The sequence below is a fragment of the Bos mutus genome, chromosome 22, assembly GCF_027580195.1.
Source record: "Bos mutus isolate GX-2022 chromosome 22, NWIPB_WYAK_1.1, whole genome shotgun sequence".
NCBI classification, from domain to species: domain Eukaryota; kingdom Metazoa; phylum Chordata; class Mammalia; order Artiodactyla; family Bovidae; genus Bos; species Bos mutus.
The window spans coordinates 45,280,256-45,302,419 of record NC_091638.1 but is presented as its reverse complement, the minus strand read 5'-3'; the positions used below and the strand labels follow the sequence as shown (position 1 = coordinate 45,302,419).

The window sequence follows — 22,164 nt, the reverse complement described above, 5'->3', positions numbered from 1 at the left end:
CCGGGAGGAGGATGAGCTCGTTCATGAACAAGCACACAGACAAGAATCCGCAAACACATGCATGAGAGGGGTAATGGTGGAGGGCAGCTTTACACACGAGAACAGACACAGGCAACAACACGGTAACAATACTGCAGAATAATTTGCAGCCAAAGTATTTGTGGCTTTGTGTGTGTGTGACAGTGTGTTACGGCTTTTTTCTTTTTTTCCCAAAATAAACTTTTGGCTGAAATATTCCCAGACAGATGAAAATAACACTGCACTGCAATGTTTTGCCTACCCCTTGTTTCCCATTATTCCTAATTGACTTCTTCAAAGAGCAGGCAGGGAAAAAACAAGTAGTTTAACAACAGTGCACATTCAACAGAGAAAGTTCAGAGAGGTCATATTTGTATATATCTCCAAAATCCATGTGTGAAATAATAAAATATTAACAATTTATTAGGACTTAAATTGCCCTGCTGTCTTCCAGGTAAAACAGATGTCCATTGGATTTTTATACACTTAAAAAAAATTTTTTTTCAGGGAAAAAACAAGGCAAGCAAGCTACAACTACTGTGGGGTCAAATGAATCATGCATGGTTAGAAAAATTAAGACTAATAGTACTGTTAGAAGGTTGATAGTCTTTGCAATGATTTAGTAGAAAAAAATCCAAAAATTAGTATAAAGAAAAATAAGTTTCTTATTTATGAAAAAAATAATTATTTTAAGGATATTTTTGCATGTAACATATTATTTAAGCATGAGGATAGATGGGGAATAATTTGCTTTCATGTTCTTTAGTCTAAGATTTACTTATTCACAAACTCAACTATGCAAAAGGACTTGGAAAAAATGTATCAATTCAACACAGTGTCAGGCAGCTTTTTATCCACATTTCTCAGAAAACATTAATTTTTAATTATTTAGTATGTACACGGAGTTTCATTATAATAGAATACAATAGAACTAGTGAGTTTTTCCATTATAATTAAAATAATTTGAAAGAGAACCCTGAGCTAACATGCCTTTAGGAGTTTATTCATCTAATAACTTTATTTTCAATTAAGATGAATATCAAAATCTGTTCATCTCTTATCAAAAATGTAGATACTCATTTTTAAAACAAAATACTTCTATTTGTGATACTAATCAACTCATTACTCTTGTAACAGAAAAGCATTTAAAATGCACAGTTTTTAGATTATAAGAGAAAGAAAACAATCATTTTATGTTAATTCTCTTCTCCTTTAGACTCTGATATCATTACTCTATGGCAGCAAAAAACCTTTTCATGGCAGTTTTCTCACACTACTCAACCAGTGACATTCAAAAAAGAATGAACCAAGTAATGACCAGCTATGAGCACTCAAATGAATAAATGTTTTAATAGCTTCTTTCTGATGAGTGAAAATTCCTTTCACAACTCAGATTTGAAGATTCACAATAAACTAGCAGTTAGTTGCTGTGGTTTATTTTGGTTGTTTTTATTCCTAAGATAATTATTATCATGAGTTTTAACAGAGGGGTACAGGATTTCTAGTTGTAAGACCTAGATTCTAAATCTGGCTTTGTGTCTTATGACTATGGACAAATAAATAAGCCTTTCTAAGGACAGTGAAAACTAGAAAATGACAAACATGGGGAAGGTATTGTTCATTTGGGGTTTTACTGTGATTATTATTTCATAATATATATCCCATCAGTGGGGCTTGCTGTACAGCTAAGTTGATGTTTGTTTTTCATAGACAAGATACTACATGCACCTTAGAGAAGCCTCCCTACTAAGTTTTCAGAAAAAGCAGTGTGCTCGTGATAGGCATGTGAGCACATTCCTTAATTTAGCCGCTTGAAGAGAAGATGATAAACCCAAGCAAGTTTTCAGCATGGGGTGAAATTAGACAGATTGCTAGTCTTTAAACCTAGCAAGTGAGTGTGGTTAAGGGACTTGTGGAACATTTCAAGATAAAGATGACCTAGGAAAAAACAATCCTGAATCTCCACTTGTTGATGTCATGTGATGCCATATCTAGGTCATGTTATTAAAATAAAGACCACAGCCAAGTTTACAGCTAGCCTGCTGTCTGTTAGGAATCAGTAGGTGCTAACGATTCTTTCTTTTTTTTTTTTTTAAATTTTATTTTATTTTTAAACTTTACATAATTGTATTAGTTTTGCCAAATATCAAAATGAATCCGCCACAGACAACCTGAAGAACACTTTTGAATTAAATATATCTATTTATCTCCATATCAATATCTACTGATTTCTGGACAAAAGAGATTATGTCAAAGCACATTTGACATGGGTGCCGGAATTCTTGACAAGGTTATTAAACAAAGCTGTGGATAGATGTGATTTTTAAAATATTTAAGTCAATAGAAAGCTGTAAGAAAGAGTCATATAGAGATGAAGGGTGACAGCTGATTTGGGGTATTCACTAGGGTCCTTGTGACGACCCAAGAGAAGACAGATTCACATGACTAGAGACTGGCAAGTCCTGATCCATCCTAAGCAGTGGAGGCAGAAGTCTTCCATAGAATTTAACCAGCTGTACTCAGCACGAATCACAACTTTGCAGAGGATGGGCTGAAACTGTTAACTAGTATAGCATGAGTGTCTTATACTGTGATATATATACAGGGCGGGGGGGATTAAAAAAAAACATGAGGAAATTGAGTTTATAAAGTCAATGCTTGTCCAAAATTATAAGGCCAGAGCCTCCTCTTTAAAAAGAGAGAAGGAAGCATTTTCTTTGCCTTTAGGCAGTACTCCTGCCTTTTCAAATTAAAACATGGGTTTTTAAATCTGGACAGGAAGCTTCTGATGGGGGTCAAAAGTAGGTAAGATATTTGGGCTTAATGTACTTTAGGCACTGCAAAAACATAATACATTTGAATAAATCATTACCTGGACAAATTCCTACCATGGCATTCTGACCCATTCAAGGTTTAGAATGAAAATAAACAGTAAGTACTTCTTCTTATGAATCTGTTGGTTTTAAATTAGTTCCCCCAAAAGGTCAGGAAGCAATTGTCAATTCCTTTCATCTAAGACACAGCTTCATTCACTAGTCAGGAATCTAGCTCTTAAAAAATGCAGATTGCTGTGGATTTTCTTTTAATGTTTTCAGAACATATTATCATAAATACAATTAAGCACATTATCACTTTCAAAGACATACAACTGTCATTAAAACCAAAGGAATACTGGTGAGCATTTTTTGTCCTAATTAGAGATTTACCTTTTTCCAATTAAACAGGTCAGTTTAAAAAGCAAATCCAGGTATCTGATTCTGCTTCAAAATATCTCTGGTAACTTTTAGAGCAACTTTTAAGCATTTTATAGAAACAGAAAATTGAGAAAAGAACATTTCAAAAATGTCTGTATTACAGATTAGGTAAGTAAAATTTGAGGGTCCCCCAATTCTGTTTCTTCCATTTCCATATGTAAGGACCCTCAAATTTTTCCATATGTAAGGAAATTTGTCACAAATGGGAACAATCAAAACAAAGTTTGGAGCCTCACAGATGTGGGCAAGCTTGGGATTTTGATATGAACTGGTTTTAAAAGTCTGAATCAAGAACAAAAGAGAAATTTGGTCATGACTCAGGAGGAGTATATAACAATACCTAGTGGTTATTTTAATGACATAATTTAGAACTATTTCAGTAAATAAAGGCAAAATTTCAGATTAATACTATATCCAAATCAAAATTAAAAGCAAACATGCCTAAAATGATACCAGGATTGAGAGTACCAATATGAAAAAACACAAGTTTATTAACACTACTCTTGTGAAAGTTAGCCACTGATTATTTTCAATAAAATGTTAGGTCATCATTCCAAGTGCCTAGAAAGGAAAGTATTAACTTTAGTCCAGAAGCCTGCTGTGAAACTAGGCAGGGGATAGTCAATGATAATGTTAAATAACTTTCTCTCTTTGAGAAGAGCCTTAACAATTTTAATAAAAAATCGTTTTTCTCCAACAAATGATTAGTCATGACTATGAAGTATAAGCAGAACACTAACTAACGAATCTGAGGACTCTTCTTTCATGCTGCTTATTGTTTTAGCAATAATTTGTTAAATTTATGCACTGTTACTCTATTACAGATCTTTAGGGGTTTAGTGTCTATTAACAACACTTTCAGAGAAAGCAATGGCACCCCACTCCAGTACTGTTGCCAGGAAAATCCCATGGATGGAGGAGCCTGGTAGGCTGCAGTCCATGGGGTCGCTAAGAGTCAGGCACGACTAAGCGACTTCACTTTCACTTTCCACTTTCATGCATTGGAGAAGGAAATGGCAACCCACTCCAGTGTTCTTGTCTGGAGAATCCCATGGACGGAGAAGCCTGGTAGGCTGCAGTCCATGGGGTCGCACAGAGTCGGACACGACTGAAGCGACTTGGCAGCAGCAGCAACACTTTCATATCTTAACAAAAGAACAAGGTATATAAACTACTCTAAGTGTTATATTTTATTTCAGTCTTCTAAAGGAAGTTCCAATTGTCACATAATTTTCAGTTATGAACAAAATATTACTTTTTAGAAAAGAGTTTTTATGGTGATTATAGAAATCTAAAATATTGTAAAATTTAAATTTTATTTTAAATCTAATTAATTAATACCAAATATAATAGCTGAGTAAAAAAATACACCTGGAAACTAATAATGATGTATCTTTGTGCTTAGGAAATTATGTGCTTAGGAAACTTAGTGCTAAAGGAAATTATTCTTGCACAATTCCAGCTAACTATATCTAGAATATTCAAATTGTGCATATTATAACAACTGTTTCAAAAAGAAAATTCTTATCATAGATGAAACAAATTAGTTATTTATAATAAACATAAATAAAAGTTCAAAATAATTTTCTTAAGTTACCCTTGTACAAAAGAAAAAGAATCAATTTATGCTTAATACTTTTTAAGACCTTTCACACAAATATATATTAATACAATACCTTTTAACTAAGGAATTTCCTAAAATTAACATAGAAAAATAAGTAATTATCTGGATGGTATGATTTAAAACTCTAATTTCAAATCTTAAGTGTTATTTTGAAAATAATTTGAGTTCTCTCAGTACTGAAAACCTAGATTAAATGTGAGGCATCTGTGTTTGTGTGTATATATGTGTTAGTACATGCTACATGCATGCTCCAAATTCTCTCTTAAATAGTTGTAACTTTACATTGTGTCAGAGAAGCTAGTGTATGTGTGAATCAAATAGTTTTCAGCTACTGGCTTTAAAAAAAATCTTAAGAAGAAGCCACTGTTCCTACACAAGGACTGTGAAAGCATTTATAATGTAGGCTATCATGTCTCTGAGATTACATAGTCTTACAATGAAATAAAAATGACGAAGAACTCAATGAATATTAACAAAAAAATTTTTCCCTTGTATTGGAAAAATGGTCTTTTTCTTGTGAGCCCTTATGTAAAATACGAGCCCTAGAAAGAAGAATTCTCACTCACTATTTGATACTCCCTAGGGTTGCATAGAAATAGAGGAAAACAACAGAATGGGAAAGACTAGAGATCTCTTTAAGAAAATTAGAGATACCAAGGGAACATTTCATGCAAAGAAGGGCTCGATAAAGGACAGAAATGGTATAGACCTAACAGAAGCAGAAGATATTAAGAACAGGTGGCAAGAATACACAGAAGAACTGTACAAAAAAGATCTTCACGACCAAGATAATCATGATGGTATGATCACTCACCTAGAGCCAGACATCCTGGAATGTGAAGTCAAGTGGGCCTTAGAAAGCATCACTATGAACAAAGCTAGTGGAGGTGATGGAATTCCAGTTGAGCTATTTCAAATCCTGAAAGATGATGTTGTGAGCTTCACTCAGTATGCCAGCAAATCTGGAAAACTCACCAGTGGCCACAGGACTGGAAAAGGTCAGTTTTCATTCCAATCCCAAAGAAAGCCAATGCCAAAGAATTCTCAAATTATCGCACGATAGCTAGTAAAGTCATGCTCAAAATTCTCCAAGCCAGGCTTCAGCAATATGTGAACTGTGAACTTCCAGATGTTCAAGCTGGTTTTAGAAAAGGCAGAGGAACCAGAGATCAAATTTCCAACATCCGCTGGATCATCAAAAAAGCAAGAGAGTTCCAGGAAAACATCTATTTCTGCTTTACTGACTATGCCAAAACCTTTGACTGTGTGGATCACAATAAACTGTGGAAAATTCTTCAAGAGATGGGAATATCAGACCACCTGACCTGCCTCTTGAGAAACCTGTATGCAGGTAAGGAAGCAACAGTTAGAACTGGACATGGAACAACAGACTGGTTCCAAATAGGAAAAGGAGTACGTCAAGGCTGTATATTGTCACCCTGCTTATTTAACTTATATGCAGAGTACATCATGAGAAACACTGGGCTGGAAGAAGCACAAACTGGAATCAAGATTGCCGGGAGAAATATCAATAACCTCAGATATGCAGATGACACCACCCTTATGGCAGAAAGTGAAGAGGAACTAAAAAGCCTCTTGATGAGAGTGAAAGAGGAGAGTGAAAAAGTTGGCTTAAAGCTCAACATTCAGAAAACGAAGATCATGGCCTCTGGTCCCATCACTTCAGGGCAAATAGATGGGAAAACAGTGGAAACAGTGTCAGACTTTATTTTGGGGGGCTCCAAAATCACTGCAGATGGTGACTGCAGCCATGAAATTAAAAGACGCTTACTCCTTGGAAGGTAAGTTATGACCAACCTAGATAGCATATGCAAAAGCAGAGACGTTGCTTTGCCAACAAAGGTCCATCTAGTCAAGGCTATGGTTTTTCCAGTGGTCATGTATGGATGTGAGAGTTGGACTGTGAAGAAAGCTGAGCGCCGAAGAATTGATGCTTTTGAACTGTGGTGTTGGAGAAGACTCTTGAGAGTCCCTTGGACTGCAAGGACATCCAACCAGTCCATTCTAAAGGAAATCAGTCCTGGGTGTTCATTGGAAGGACTGATGCTGAAGCTGAAACTCCAATACTTTGGCCACCTCATGAGATGAGTTGACTCATTGGAAAAGACTCTGATGCTGGGAGGGATTGGGGGCAGGAGGAAAAGGGGACAACAGAGGATGAGATGGCTGGATGGCATCACCAACTCGATGGACATGAGTTTGAGTAAGCTCTGGGAGTTGGTGATAGACAGGGAGGCCTAGCATGGTGTGAGTCATGGGGTCGCAAAGAGTCAGACACGACTGAGCGACTAAACTGAACTGAACTGAGGGTTAGGGGTAGCGGCCGAGAGGAGCAACCCCACGTCTGAGGTCAGGGGCGGCTGTTGAGAGAAGAAATGCCACGTCCAAGGAGCAGCAACTGCATGGGCGCAGGAGGGCCGAGAGGAGCTACTCTACATTCAAGGTCAGGAGGGGTGACTTGTCCAAGGTAAGGAGCAGTGGCTGCACTTTGCTGGAACAGCCATGAAGAGATACCCCATGTCCAAGGTAAGAGAAACCCAAGTAAAATGGTACGTGTTGCAAGAGGGCATCAGAGGGCAGACACACTGAAACTATAATCACAGAAAACTAGCCAATCTGGTCACACGGACCACAGTCTTGTCTAACTCAATGAAATTAATCCATGCTGTGCAGGGTCCACCCAAGACAGACGGGTCATGGTGAAGAGGTCTGACATAATGTGGTCCACTGGAGAAGGGAATGGCAAACCACTACAGTATTCTTGCCTTGAGAACCCCAAGAACAGTATGAAAAGGCAAAATGATAGAATACTGAAAGAGGAACTCCCCAGGTCGATAAGTGTCCAATATGCTACTGGAGATCAGTGGAGAAATAATTCCAGAAAAAAATGAAGGGAAGGAGCCAAAGCAAAAACAATACCCAGTTGTGGATGTGACTGCTAATAGAAGCAAGGTCCAATGTTGTAAAGAGCAATATTGCATAGGAACCTGGGATGTTAGGTCCATGAATCAAGGCAAATGGGAAGTGGTCAAACAAGACATGGCAAGAGTGAACGTCAACATTCTAGGGATCAGCGAACTAAAATGGACTGGAATGGGTGAATTTAACTCAGATGACCATTATATCTACTACTGCGGGCAGGAATCCCTTATAAGAAATGGAGTAGCCACCATGGTCAACAAAAGACTCCAAAGTGCAATACTTGGATGCAATCTCAAAAATGACACAATGATCTCTGTTCGTTTCCAAGGCAAACCATTCAATATCACAATAATCCAAGTCTATGCCCCAATCAGTAACACTGAAGAAGCTGAAGTTGAACGGTTCTATGCAGACCTAGAAAACCTTTGAGAACTAACACAAAAAAAATATGTCCTTTTCATTATAGGGGACCGGAATGCAAAAGTAGGAAGTCAAGAAACACCTGGAGTACCAGGCAAATTTGGCCTTGGAGTATGGAATGAAGCAGGGCAAAGGCTAATAGAGTTTTCCCAAGAGAACGCACTGGTCATAGCAAACACCCTCTTCCAACAATGCAAGAGAAGACTCTACACATGGACATCACCAGATGGTCAGCACCAACCGAAATCAGACTGATTATATTCTTTGCAGCCAAAGATGGAGAAACTCTATACAGTCAGCAAAAACAAGATGGGGAGCTGACTGTGGCTCAGATCATGAACTCCTTATTGCCAAATTCAGACTTAAATTGAAGAAAGTAGGGAAAACCACAAGACCATTCACTTAAATGGTGAAATGACCTAAATCAAATGCTTTATGGTTACACAGTGGAAGTGAGAAATAGATTTAAGGGACTATATCTGATAGACAGAGAGCCTGATGAACTATGGACATTCATTCATGACATGAATGACAGGAGACAGGGATCAAGACCATCCCCAAGGAAAAGAAATGCAAAAAAGCAAAATGGCTGTCTGGGGAGGCCTTACAAATAGCTGTGAAAAGAAGAGAAGCGAAAAGCAAAGGAGAAAAGGGAAGATATAAGCATCTGAATGCAGATTTCAAAGAATAGCAAGGAGAGTAAAGAAAGCCTTCCTCAGCGATCAATTAAAGAAATAGAGGAAAACAGCAGAATGGGAAAGACTAGAGATCTCTTCAGGAAATTAGAGATACCAAGGGAACATTTCATGCAAAGATGGGCTCGATAAAGGACAGAAATGGTATAGCCCTAACAGAAGCAGAAGATATTAAGAAGAGCTGGCAAGAATACACAGAAGAACTGTACAAAAAAGATCTTCACAACCAAGATAATCATGATGGTGTGATCACTCACCTAGAGCCAGACATCCTGGAATGTGAAGTCAAGTGGGCCTTAGAAAGCATCACTAAGAACAAAGCTAGTGGAGGTGATGGAATTCCAGTTGAGCTATTTCAAATCCTGAAAGATGATGCTGTGAAAGTGCTACACTCAATATGCCAGCAAATTTGGAAAACTCAGCCGTGGCCAAGGACTGGAAAAGGTCAGTTTTCATTCCAATCCCCAAGAAAGGTAATGCCAAAGAATTCTCAAATTACACACGATTGCACTCATCTCACATGCTAGTAAAGTCATGCTCAAAATTCTCCAAGCCAGGCTTTAGCAATACGTGAACTGTGAACTTCCAGGTGTTCAAGCTGGCTTTAGAAAAGGCAGAGGAACCAGAGATCAAATTTCCAACATCCGCTGGATCATCAAAAAAGCAAGAGAGTTCCAGAAAAACATCTATTTCTGCTTTATTGACTATGCCAAAGCCTATGACTGTGTGGATCACAATAAACTGTGGAAAATTCTTCAAGAGATGGGAATACCAGACCACCTGATCTGCCTCTTGAGAAATTTGTATGCAGGTCAGGAAGCAGCAATTACAACTGGACATGGAACAACAGACTGGTTCCAAATAGGAAAAGGAGTACGTCAAGGCTGTATATTGTCACCCTGCTTATTTAACTTATATGCAGAGTATATCATGAGAAACACTGGGCTGGAAGAAACACAAGCTGGAATCAAGATTCCCGGGAGAAATATCAATAACCTCAGATATGCAGATGACACCACCCTTATGGCAGAAAGTGAAGAGGAACTAAAAAGCCTCTTGATGAGAGTGAAAGAGGAGAGTGAAAAAGTTGGCTTCAAGCTCAACATTCAGAAAACGAAGATCATGGCATCTGGTCCCATCACTTCAGGGCAAATAGATGGGAAAACAGTTGAAACAGTGTCAGACTTTATTTTGGGGCTCCAAAATCACTGCAGATGGTGACTGCAGCCATGAAATTAAAAGACGCTTACTCCTTGGAAGGTAAGTTATGACCAACCTAGATAGCATATGCAAAAGCAGAGACGTTGCTTTGCCAACAAAGGTCCATCTAGTCAAGGCTATGGTTTTTCCAGTGGTCATGTATGGATGTGAGAGTTGGACTGTGAAGAAAGCTGAGCGCCGAAGAATTGATGCTTTTGAACTGTGGTGTTGGAGAAGACTCTTGAGAGTCCCTTGGACTGCAAGGACATCCAACCAGTCCATTCTAAAGGAAATCAGTCCTGGGTGTTCATTGGAAGGACTGATGCTGAAGCTGAAACTCAATACTTTGGCCACCTCATGAGATGAGTTGACTCATTGGAAAAAGACTCTGATGCTGGGAGGGATTGGGGCAGGAGGAAAAGGGGACAACAGAGGATGAGATGGCTGGATGGCATCACCAACTCGATGGACATGAGTTTGAGTAAGCTCTGGGAGTTGGTGATAGACAGGGAGGCCTAGCATGGTGTGAGTCATGGGGTCGCAAAGAGTCAGACACGACTGAGCGACTAAACTGAACTGAACTGAGGGTTAGGGGTAGCGGCCGAGAGGAGCAACCCCACGTCTGAGGTCAGGGGCGGCTGTTGAGAGAAGAAATGCCACGCCCAAGGAGCAGCAACTGCATGGGCGCAGGAGGGCGAGAGGAGCTACTCTACATTCAAGGTCAGGAGGGGTGACTTGTCCAAGGTAAGGAGCAGTGGCTGCACTTTGCTGGAACAGCCATGAAGAGATACCCCATGTCCAAGGTAAGAGAAACCCAAGTAAAATGGTACGTGTTGCAAGAGGGCATCAGAGGGCAGACACACTGAAACTATAATCACAGAAAACTAGCCAATCTGGTCACACGGACCACAGTCTTGTCTAACTCAATGAAATTAATCCATGCTGTGCAGGGTCCACCCAAGACAGACGGGTCATGGTGAAGAGGTCTGACATAATGTGGTCCACTGGAGAAGGAATGGCAAACCACTACAGTATTCTTGCCTTGAGAACCCCAAGAACAGTATGAAAAGGCAAAATGATAGAATACTGAAAGAGGAACTCCCAGGTCGATAAGTGTCCAATATGCTACTGGAGATCAGTGGAGAAATAATTCCAGAAAAAAATGAAGGGAAGGAGCCAAAGCAAAAACAATACCCAGTTGTGGATGTGACTGCTAATAGAAGCAAGGTCCAATGTTGTAAAGAGCAATATTGCATAGGAACCTGGGATGTTAGGTCCATGAATCAAGGCAAATGGGAAGTGGTCAAACAAGACATGGCAAGAGTGAACGTCAACATTCTAGGGATCAGCGAACTAAAATGGACTGGAATGGGTGAATTTAACTCAGATGACCATTATATCTACTACTGCGGGCAGGAATCCCTTATAAGAAATGGAGTAGCCACCATGGTCAACAAAAGACTCCAAAGTGCAATACTTGGATGCAATCTCAAAAATGACACAATGATCTCTGTTCGTTTCCAAGGCAAACCATTCAATATCACAATAATCCAAGTCTATGCCCCAATCAGTAACACTGAAGAAGCTGAAGTTGAACGGTTCTATGCAGACCTAGAAAACCTTTGAGAACTAACACAAAAAAAATATGTCCTTTTCATTATAGGGGACCGGAATGCAAAAGTAGGAAGTCAAGAAACACCTGGAGTACCAGGCAAATTTGGCCTTGGAGTATGGAATGAAGCAGGGCAAAGGCTAATAGAGTTTTCCCAAGAGAACGACTGGTCATAGCAAACACCCTCTTCCAACAATGCAAGAGAAGACTCTACACATGGACATCACCAGATGGTCAGCACCAACCGAAATCAGACTGATTATATTCTTTGCAGCCAAAGATGGAGAAACTCTATACAGTCAGCAAAAACAAGATGGGGAGCTGACTGTGGCTCAGATCATGAACTCCTTATTGCCAAATTCAGACTTAAATTGAAGAAAGTAGGGAAAACCACAAGACCATTCACTTAAATGGTGAAATGACCTAAATCAAATGCTTTATGGTTACACAGTGGAAGTGAGAAATAGATTTAAGGGACTATATCTGATAGACAGAGAGCCTGATGAACTATGGACATTCATTCATGACATGAATGACAGGAGACAGGGATCAAGACCATCCCCAAGGAAAAGAAATGCAAAAAAGCAAAATGGCTGTCTGGGGAGGCCTTACAAATAGCTGTGAAAAGAAGAGAAGCGAAAAGCAAAGGAGAAAAGGGAAGATATAAGCATCTGAATGCAGATTTCAAAGAATAGCAAGGAGAGTAAAGAAAGCCTTCCTCAGCGATCAATTAAAGAAATAGAGGAAAACAGCAGAATGGGAAAGACTAGAGATCTCTTCAGGAAATTAGAGATACCAAGGGAACATTTCATGCAAAGATGGGCTCGATAAAGGACAGAAATGGTATAGCCCTAACAGAAGCAGAAGATATTAAGAAGAGCTGGCAAGAATACACAGAAGAACTGTACAAAAAAGATCTTCACAACCAAGATAATCATGATGGTGTGATCACTCACCTAGAGCCAGACATCCTGGAATGTGAAGTCAAGTGGGCCTTAGAAAGCATCACTAAGAACAAAGCTAGTGGAGGTGATGGAATTCCAGTTGAGCTATTTCAAATCCTGAAAGATGATGCTGTGAAAGTGCTACACTCAATATGCCAGCAAATTTGGAAAACTCAGCCGTGGCCAAGGACTGGAAAAGGTCAGTTTTCATTCCAATCCCCAAGAAAGGTAATGCCAAAGAATTCTCAAACTACCGCACGATTGCACTCATCTCACATGCTAGTAAAGTCATGCTCAAAATTCTCCAAGCCAGGCTTTAGCAATACGTGAACCGTGAACTTCCAGGTGTTCAAGCTGGCTTTAGAAAAGGCAGAGGAACCAGAGATCAAATTTCCAACATCCGCTGGATCATCAAAAAAGCAAGAGAGTTCCAGAAAAACATCTATTTCTGCTTTATTGACTATGCCAAAGCCTATGACTGTGTGGATCACAATAAACTGTGGAAAATTCTTCAAGAGATGGGAATACCAGACCACCTGATCTGCCTCTTGAGAAATTTGTATGCAGGTCAGGAAGCAGCAATTACAACTGGACATGGAACAACAGACTGGTTCCAAATAGGAAAAGGAGTACGTCAAGGCTGTATATTGTCACCCTGCTTATTTAACTTATATGCAGAGTATATCATGAGAAACACTGGGCTGGAAGAAACACAAGCTGGAATCAAGATTCCCGGGAGAAATATCAATAACCTCAGATATGCAGATGACACCACCCTTATGGCAGAAAGTGAAGAGGAACTAAAAAGCCTCTTGATGAGAGTGAAAGAGGAGAGTGAAAAAGTTGGCTTCAAGCTCAACATTCAGAAAACGAAGATCATGGCATCTGGTCCCATCACTTCAGGGCAAATAGATGGGGAAACAGTTGAAACAGTGTCAGACTTTATTTTGGGGGGCTCCAAAATCACTGCAGATGGTGATTGCAGCCATGAAATTAAAAGACGCTTGTTCCTGGAAGAAAAATTGTGACCAGCCTAGATAGCATATTGAAAAGCAGAGACATTACTTTGCCAACAAAGGTCCATCTAGTCAAGGCTATGGTTTTTCCAGTGGTCATGTATGGATGTGAGAGTTGGACTGTGAAGAAAGCTGAGCACCGAAGAACTGGTGCTTTTGAACTGTGGTGTTGAAGTAGACTCTTGAGAGTCCCTTGGACTGCAAGGAGATCCAAACGGTCCATTCTAAAGGAGATCATCCCTGGGTGTTTTTTGGAAGGAATGATGCTAAAGCTGAAACTCCAGTACTTTGGCCACGTCATGCGAAGAGTTGACTCATTGGAAAAGACTCTGATGCTGGGAGGGATTGGGGGCAGGAAGAAAAGGGGACGACAGAGGATGAGATGGCTGGATGGCATCACTGACTCGATGGACATGAGTTTGAGTGAACTCTGGGTGTTGGTGATGGACAGCGAGGCCTGGCGTGCTTTGAGTCATGGGGTCACAAAGAGTCGGACATGACTTAGTGACTGAACTGAACCAAATTGAAAGATGAATTTGCAGAAGAGTTGGGATTTCAAAGGATATGATCATGCAGCGGATACTCATATGTGTAGAAACATTAGAAGGGTCTCAAATGTGTCTTGGCCGCTAGCACGGTTACCCCAGTACCTCCAAATCTGACATTTGCCCTGCAGCAATGTGGATATAAATGAAGCACTAAATTTAGGACTCAGCAGGTATAAATATTTATTAAAAATTCATAAGAGACTTCTGGCTATGATCCCTGAGCACAATAACCATTAGGGCTACAGCAAAGAAGGTTTGCAGACTGATGAGAAAAATGATATTACTTGCCTCAAATCAAGTACTAAAGGAAGCAAATAACTCAACTGCAGAGAAATGGCACAGTGTTTATAATGACAAGACAAAACTCATTCAATAGTAGAGACTGGTAGTTAAGCTACAGAAAGGTTATTATTATAAGAAGTAATAGGGATATATAGGCAACGTTTAGACTCCTAGGAAATGACATTAGACTATCACTTAACAAAATGGAGTGACAAAAGTTAAAAGTTTCTAAAAGTAGAAAGTTTATTTCTACTCTAAGAAACAAATGCTCCCAGGAAGACATCACAGCTTAATTCTTACTTTTTCTGCTTTAGTTTACACCGGTGGACATAGGACTGACTATAAAATAATCTTTTTTAACAAAAACAAGTTATAGTTCACCAAATTGTGCAGGGTGGCCATGTTTAAAATAAATAAGAATAAAATAAATTTCTTAGGTACCAACAACTGGTTAGAAAACAAAAGGAGAAACACACCACTCATAACAGTAATTTACAAATTATATACATAGAAATGCCTTAGGCTACCCATAAAAAAAAATCACAGACATGTAATAGGAAAATGAAAAAACTTAACTATAAAAGATAAGTGAAATCGATAAAAGCTGTATCAAGTTCATAAATTGGAAGAAAAAACATTGGAACAATATCATTCTAAAATTATTTTGGATGTTGAATAATAATCAAGTTAAAATGAACAGTTGTGCTATTAAATTAGCAAGGCGATCCTACAGTTTACCTGGAATGATGGAAAATTAAAGGTTAAGAACATTAAAAAAAAAAGTGAATAAAAAGCAGAAAGTAGTAGGATAGAATTTGTTTCACTAGATGTTTAAAAATATTATAAAGCCATGATAAATAAAATTCTGATCCCACAAGCAATGGAACTTCACCACTCAACATGAAGCAAAACAATCTAAAGATAGATGCAGTTAAATGGATATAAAAAGTAACATTTAAAAAACCTAATAAAGGTGAATATTAATGAAATTCAAGGATGACTTCTAAGCACAAGGCAATGAAGAAATCCTAAAGGGAAATACAGGTCAAGAACATAAAAATAGTTCTCTGTAGAAAAAAATTAAAGTAAATAAAATCTTGCCATAAATCTGAGAAAGCCTCCATATAAAGCACAAAATAACTCATACAAGCCAATGAGCAAAACAAAAAACTCAAAAACAAGTGCTTAAATCACTTAAAATTATTTACAGAAGAAAACTACAAACAGCTAATAAATGAATTAAAAACTTCAACCACATTAGTAATTAATGATAGCAAAGTTAAAGTGAGAAAAATATTCCACCATGCATGTGTCAAAGTTATGTAAAATGATAGTTTTTTTGTGTGTTGGTCTAGATGTGACAGAATGCCTTTGTTCAGAGCTGGAAGAGCCATGTGACATACCAGGCACTACTCAGAGTTTTTAAAAGTCCTTAGCCCCTCATTTTATTCTACTAAAAAAATATAAATGTTGGGAAATTAACATGGAAAGATGCTCTTTGGACTATTATTTATACTGGCAAAGAAAAAAAAAATAGAAGAAAGAAATGATTAACGTTTGGAGAATGAGCACATAGAGTAGAATACTGTTACAACCATTAAAATGGTGTTTTGGAAGAATATATGAGAAAATTTTGATGATATGTAAGAAATACAGGATATAAAAGTCAATAAAAGCTTTGACAATTTGGTGAAAATAAAGAGTATTAGACAAGAAAAAGAAAAGAATGGAGCTAAGGAGAAAAGGAAGAAAAAAGGAAAAAAGGGGAACAAGGAAGGAAAAGGCAGGGAAAGGAGAGAGAGGAAACAAAGAAGGAAAAAGACAGAAAAGGAGACAGGAGATGAAAGAATACTGACAGTCAGTCAAAAGATGTCTGGGTGGGGAACAACCTAGATGTTCCTAGTTATTTTCTGCGCAGTAAGATGTCTTATTACTTTGATTTTCTGCTATATCCATCCATATTTTGGCAAACTCTTCACTGTGTCCCTAACCTTATTTTTATAACTGGAAAAAAGACAATTTAAAAAAAAATTCTATAAAGGATAGAAAATTCATCATGTTGCATACCTATCAGTCTAAAAAACAAACTGAACCCTTAGAATATCTGCAGACAAGAGGAGCTAAAATATTGAACTATACACTATGGAAACGGAGAAGGCAATGGCACCCCACTCCAGCGCTCTTGCCTGGAAAATCCCATGGACGGAGGAGCCTGGTGGGCTGCAGTCCATGGGGTCGCTAAGAGTCGGACACGACTGAGCGACTTCACTTTGACTTCTCACTTTCATGCATTGGAGAAGGAAATGGCAACCCACTCCAGTGTTCTTGCCTGGAGAATCCCAGGGACGGGGGAGCCTGGTGGGCTTCCGTCTATGGGGTCGCACAGAGTTGGACACTGAAGCAACTTAGCAGCAGCAGCAGCAGCACACTATAGAAAACAGTATAAAGGTTTCTCAAAAAACTAAAAGCAGTTGTCATATTATCAAGCAATCCCTCTCCTGGCCATATATTCAGACAAGACTATAACTCAAAAAGCTACATGTACCCCTATGTTCACAGCGGCACTATTCACAATAGCCAAATATGGAAACAACCTAAATGCCCATCCACAGATGAATGGGTAAAGAAGATGTGGCACAAACATACAATGGACTACTACTCAGCCATAGAAAGAATGAAATAATGCCATTTTCAGCACCATGGATGGACCTAGAGATTATCACACTAAGTGAAGTAAATCAGAAAGAGAAGGACAAATACCATGTGATATCACTTACATGTGGAATATAAAGTATGACGCAAGTGAACTTATCTACAAACCAGAAGGGGGGAAAGAGGGAGGGAGGGATGGATTGTGAGTTTGGAATGAGCAGATGCAAACTATTACATATAGAATGAATAAACAAGATCCTCCTGTATAGCACAGGGAACTAGCTTCAATATCCTGTGATAAACCATAATGGAAAAGACAATGGAAAATAATATATATGTATAACTGAATCACGTTACTATTAGAGCAGAAATTAACACAGCATTGTAAATCTCGTATACTTCAGCAAAATACATTTTTAAAAAGAATAATAACCTATATTAATTGGCTATATTAATAATTGGCTATATTCCCAGTGTATCCAAACAATGGGTTAGCTTAGTTAACTCAGGGAGAAAAAATTAGTCCATGACTTTTGACTTGGTCACCTAAAGGACTGAAAAGTTTGCCTTTGCATCCTAAAGACCCATCACTGGGTTAGAGTAAGGGCAAAATCCAGTAAGTACCATGTCATCGCTATTTCTGGAAATGGTCTACAGGTTAACAGAACTGTTTCTTTGGGCCCTACATATCCTGACATGGATGGTGAATTCCTATCAGAATTTAGGTAAATCAGAGCTGCTGCAGCAACAAAGCCCTCCCCACTTGACCTCCATACACCCCAAAACCTGATATACTTTGTTTTTTTCCTGTCCTTAACTAGTAAGTGTGATACAATTTCAGTGTGATTACTTTACATCTCTTTAAAATGATCTAAAGAAAACACATACTTTCTTCAGGGTTAATGTTCAAGCATGAAGATATCCCAGTTTTAAATCTGTCTTCACATCTCCACTCACTTGAGCCTGCTTATTAATATGTCCATTCAAATATTAAGAGAAAGGAAATTTGGATTATTTTTGTTCCTCTGCTAAAAATCATATGTGGGTACAGAGGCTAATAAAGATGCTCCAATGAGGCTTGAAGAATTCTGTTTCCTAAAACAAAATTTGTTTCCAAGGATGAAGGGTGGAGGCTGAATCTGAATAAACACACCCAAGCATCTTGTGTATCATGCTATATACAACTAGGAGCAGTAACTTAACAAAAAGTTCTTGGGTGAATTGTTTCCTTTATCCCTGCTATCCCTTTTTCCCATAATGGGAATTTATAAACAAGAAGTAATTAGAGTGCAAGATAGCACAGATCATATCTGCCAAATGACAAATCCCATTCACTTTTATGTATTATTTCTCCCATTAAGTCATGTGAGTTGACAAAATCCCCTTCCTTTTTAATAAGTTAAAGAAACAAACTGCTTCATATAGATACACACCTGTCATTAGGATAAAAAACAAACAAACAAAAAACTAGCAGTGGCATCTGGGCTATTTTACACATAATTTTACTAGTTACCTATATTTTGTTTTTGTACCATTAAGCTATAATCAAAATTGTTACAGTTATTAGGAGAGTATATTTTAGATTGTTTTCAAATGACATGTTTTTAACCCTTGCAAAACCCATAATAATGTTAGGTATTTAGCAATCTCAAAGGGCATAGCCCTACTTTAAAATTTAAATCTATTTTAACTTCTATCACTTGAATATAACATATATTGAGTTGTTTACTATTTTACAAATGTTTTTCCTTTTGGCATAGATAACTCTGTTTGAAGAATGTGGGAAAGATTTCATGAGCCTAGATCTGCAGCTGACCTAAGTTTTTCGGGCTGCCGTCTCTGGGGTCGCACAGAGTCGGACACGACTGAAGCGACTTAGCAGCAGCAGAGTTAAGACAGAGATAATACCAGAGCTGGCAATATTTCCTTGAGTTCTTAATTTTAAAATTTCACAGACAAAAGAAATGGCAATGGCCTCTGAACAGGTCATTTCTTTTGACAAAACGGAAATGGGAAGAGATTCATAAAGATTTCAAAACTTCCCCAATATGGCACACTGTGACATGTGGTCAATGGATCCTCATGCTTTTATATGTTACAGCGGGAACTTTCAGAAATGACTTACTGGGTTGTACATCTGATTGAACAACTGCTCAGCTTGCTACATTGCAAAGTTGGGGAGGCATTGAAGCACAGACAGGGAAAGAAGGAAAGATCCAGAAAAACAGCATTAGCTCAACAAATTCAGTGCATTTGCACAGACAAACTGGTGGTTAAAAAAGAAGAAATTTCAGTTTCTAAACATTCCACAGTGAAAGTGAGAGGCTCTAGGGAAACAGAAATGTTGACTTTGGCTCCTTTAAAAGAATAGCTGGAATAAGAAATTTAAGGTTTGTGTTACTTTCCCTTTCTCAAGTTAAATAACCCATGAAATAAAGAAAGCTGTCCACTTTTGATGATACATGAAGTGCTGGCCTCTAGCAATGAATCAGAAGAAGTGCTCTTGGCCAAGCCTGCAATTTATTACCTGAACTTCAAAGATGGTAATAATAAAAGATTAATTAAATCTTATCACTGAATTTATAGCTCTTCTTTTATATTAACACAAGCTTGACTTTTCTATTCAGTCTAACTTTAGAAAAATATAGATTAGCAAACAGCAGGTTAGCAATAGCAAAATATCAGTAAGCAAGACATTACAGGATTAACAGTAAATGGGGAAAGAATTAAGTCAGTAGGAAGATTAAAGGGAACCAAAATGCAGTATTACCCATTGTCTATTACCAGTTCCTACTAGTAGTTCATAATTAAAAAATACAGTTATCAGTGTCTATCCTATTATGTTCTAAGTCCTTTAGAATCTGTAATGCTCTTCTATTTTGTGGAAAAGATATAAATGTTTGTGGATTTAAATGTACTAAATATTATTTTAAATAGCGTCCTCAAATTATAGATCTTAAATAGCTGCATCATTAATTTGGGACTCAATGTCAAGGGGTAGAAGGTGAAACACTGTAAGCTTTAACCCAAGACATTCCTTTGAAGAGCAAGAATTTATTTTTCTTCAACTTTGATGAAGTAAATGATAATTTTACTGTGGTTTTAAAAAAATACCTTCCTCAAAGACGATATTAATTGGAAAATGACTTAAATAACATAAATCATGGCATTCTGAAGTGCTATTGCTTCTCAAATGATTTCTAGTCATACAAGATAAATTTATGTCTACGTATTGAACACTAAATACTCACTAATATGAGTAAAGATTTCCTTACAAGTGAAACTCCAACAACAAAGTTGGAGTTCATCGACAAAACTGGAAAGATGGGGAAGGAACAAATATATCCTGATAACCTTGCTGCCTGACGATGAGAGAGTTCTCTATAGACACAGGGTGGTTGTCAGTGCCACAGTGCTCCCAGGCCTTACTTTGGCAGCTGCCTTGAGTTTGAAATCTGGCTGACCAGGTGTGTGGAGCTGTTTTAAAGAGGTGGGATGGAATGTGTAAGAAGTTCCTTTTCTGCCTTTAGTAACCATTTTCAACACAAACTATTTGGAAATGTCTTAAACTGACATAGTGCAGTAAAGAGTTAAAAGCAACTGTGTGTATGAATGTCCTCCATAAACTTTTCTGTTAAAAACTCATCTTACCAATTTCTAGCATTGTTTATAAGACAAAAGCAGATTTAAATCACAATTTGGATTCCACTGTCACTAGCAGACAAGGTTTCTGTTCAGCTAAACACATCACCAATGTTGTATAGATTTTATGGCAAAAATACCTGAGTGCTCACAAATCTTGAGCAAAACTCCACTGGGAACTCATGGTTTATTTATGACATAATAAAACTATTATGTTTTCAGCTTTCATTTAGTAACCCTTTATATTTTATTCACAAGTCACATACCCTTTTATTTAAAAGGAGGCCCAGACACTCCTTAAGCTTTTATAGCTGCTTATTTTTCCATGAGTAAATGATGTGTATATATGTATATTCACAAATTTTTGGCTTATATTTTCAAATATTTCATGTAGACTTCAATTCTTTTTAAGGTGATGGGTACTTGAGGTTTTTACGGAATTATTTATTAGCAGAAATTAAAGGCTACTAGAAAAAGTATTTTAAACTTTTGAATTTAGTTGATGTAGAGGGCCAAAAATAATAAAATAATTACTGCAGGTTAGGTATAAAAATATTTATAATTACCTTATTAATCTCACTGTATTATGCATGTAGGAGATAATATAAGCAAGACGTATATACTTAGAAATAAATTATCTTTTCATAAATTAAATACGTCCTTTACAGCAAGATAACCATATTTGTTACTTTAATCCTGGGGATGTAGCAGAATGCTAAAATGTTATCAGGAATAATACTAAAATATTTATCAGATTTGATCTACAAATTTCTGTATATGGTGTCTATCTGAAAGTCTAAGGAAATCACATGCTTTCACTGACTTTGCAGCTTAACTGTAACTATGTTGAAAGACACTAAGTTGAATTGTACAGATGTTCACCTATTAGTAGCTAAGCCATATTCATGGAAACTATGAACATCAATATATGAACCTCTTACTTTTAAGAGGATTTCCAGTTCCATAGATGCCTTACACTAAAAGGGAGGGGGTCAAGTATGTATCTGAAGACATAATATGTGGAATGCCCTCACTCCATAACGGTTCCTCAGAGGTGATGAAAGGCAGTTTTCATGCCCAGGTGTAGTGGGAGTCCTCCTTCAGGACCTAGCATACTTCAAGTGAAGTGAGATGACTCAAGGACCACCACAGGGAGCCAACAAAATTCTCTCACAGAGTTATCTTGGAGTCCGCTTTATGATCACAAAAATGTTTATTATATAAAAAGTACCATTCATAGGTTCATTTCTTGATATGCATATGCATGTATAACATTTTGCAGAACACATTCATACATATGTCAAGAATATATAT

General features: G+C 37.7%; 1 protein-coding gene across 3 annotated transcripts in view; it reads right to left on the bottom strand.

Moving 5' to 3' along the window:
- ERC2 (ELKS/RAB6-interacting/CAST family member 2) overlaps window positions 1–22,164 on the bottom strand; it is a 996,367-nt gene that overhangs the window by 504,082 nt on the left and 470,121 nt on the right. The window lies entirely within an intron of this gene.